Source organism: Marmota marmota, unplaced genomic scaffold, assembly GCF_001458135.2.
Source record: "Marmota marmota marmota unplaced genomic scaffold, marMar, whole genome shotgun sequence".
NCBI lineage: Eukaryota > Metazoa > Chordata > Mammalia > Rodentia > Sciuridae > Marmota > Marmota marmota.
This window is the reverse complement of record NW_026000093.1, coordinates 41,392,223-41,394,104: the sequence shown is the minus strand read 5'-3', so window position 1 is coordinate 41,394,104 and position 1,882 is coordinate 41,392,223. Positions and strand designations below refer to the sequence as shown.

At 38.9% G+C, this 1,882-nt stretch overlaps 1 protein-coding gene and 1 pseudogene across 6 annotated transcripts in view; both read right to left on the bottom strand.

Annotated features, from left to right (window-relative positions):
- The window catches only part of Esrp1 (epithelial splicing regulatory protein 1), a 59,788-nt gene that overhangs the window by 41,146 nt on the left and 16,760 nt on the right, over window positions 1-1,882 (bottom strand). The window lies entirely within an intron of this gene.
- LOC125610515 overlaps window positions 1-1,882 on the bottom strand; it is a 4,743-nt pseudogene that overhangs the window by 1,274 nt on the left and 1,587 nt on the right.

Below are 1,882 nucleotides of genomic sequence, written 5' to 3'. Positions count from 1 at the left end.
TTTTTTTTTTTTTTTTTTTTTAATATTTATTTTTTAGTATTTGGTGGACACAACATCTTTGTTTGTATGTGGTGCTGAGGATCGAACCCGGGCCGCACGCATGCCAGGCGAGCGCGCTACCGCTTGAGCCACATCCCAGCCCCTCAATATGGATCTTGACAATGTCTGTAGACTCTAAAACCAGCATGTACCTCCATCAAAATAGTTACCTTACAAAACTAACAATCATTGCAATGTCTCTTTCTTTGTTCCTTTTTTCTTTTCTGTATGTGTGAGTTGTGCTGGGGACTAAACCTTGAGCCTCCAGCATGTTCAGAGCAAGTGCTCTACCACTTGCTAAGTTATCCATTTAGCTTCAAACTTGTGATCCTCCTGCCTCAGCCTCTGAGTAGCTGAGATTACAGGCATACACTGCTATACTGGCTGGAATTTTTAATTTCTTTTAAGTTTCAATACTATAGTCACACTTTGTCTAAATTTGAATTTTGTAGTGTAATATAAAGCACAAAGATAACACTATGGGGCTGTATCTTTTCTTCAGCGTTCAAAATAAAAACAGCTGGGGATATGGCTCAGTGGTAGCAGGCTCAAGGTCCTGGATTGAATTCCCAGCAGCACAAAAAGTAAAAGGAAAAAAGAAAACAAACACCTGAATGGTGGTTACTAGAACATTTGCCTTATTTTATACCGTTTTCTAACTAGTATTTTAAAATAAGCTTATAAAAATGAAGACCAATGTGAAGAAAGTGTCCTCATGTACTATTTAGTGCAAATTCAGAGGATAGATATCAATTCAGAGAGCTCTCACCTAGAATTCCTAAGAAGTACAGCAGGTAATCTGCAGAGTTAATTCAGTAAGCCATATCCTTTTCCATTCCATAATTTTAAACCACTTTCCATTTCAACCCAGCTTCCTCCTTCCTTTCCAGTAAAGAGACATTGCTTCCCAACAAAGGTAGGCAAACTCATTTTTGTGTTGTCCCTCAGCTGGTCCCATCTCTCCGCAGTTAAATATACCATATGCCGAAAAGCAGCCATATGTTCCTGGCAAATTACTTAACCCCACTAAACTTTATCTCAAAAGCCAAAGCTGTGATAATCTTTACCTCCCTGGGCTCTTTGTGAAGATTAAATGAGATAAAACAAGCCCATGGCACAAAGCATGTATTTAATAATAAAAGATGCCCTCTCCCTTCTTCCTAGAACCCACAGTGACTACCTTTTTTTTTTTTTTTTTTGGAAGCATGATTGAACTCAGGGGCGCTTAACCACAGAGCCACATTCCCAGCCCTTTTAATGTTTTATTTTGAGATAGGGTCTAAGTTGTTTAGAGCCTTGCTAAGTTGCTGAGACTGGCTTTGAACTTTTGTGATCCTCCTGCATCAACCACAGGAGTCACTGGGATTACACTCATGTGACACCTTGCCCAGCCACAGTGACTACTTTTATAATTCAAGATCAGACATTCATGATTGAAAACTCTGAACTCACCATATGGCTATTAGTATATCTCACAGGGTAAGAATCAAGCTAAAATGATAGATCATGTCTGCATCCCACCCCCCTTGCCCTTGACATCAACTAATGACAAAATAGATATACTGCCCACTTACAGATTTGAAACTATCTTTTCAGGAGATGTTCAAGCAACAAACCAAAGACAACTGATTGGAATCACTGATTATGTGAAGAGGATATCAAAAAATTTTTACTAATGCAGTGCCATTTTCAAAGATTGTGATAAGACAGAAAAACTAGAGCTAAAGGATAAAGATACTTTGGGAGAAGAGCTGGGGATGTGGCTCAGTTGGTAGAGTGCTTTCCTCACATGCACAAGGCCATGGGTTCAATCCCCAGCACCAAAAAAAAAAAAAAAAAAAAA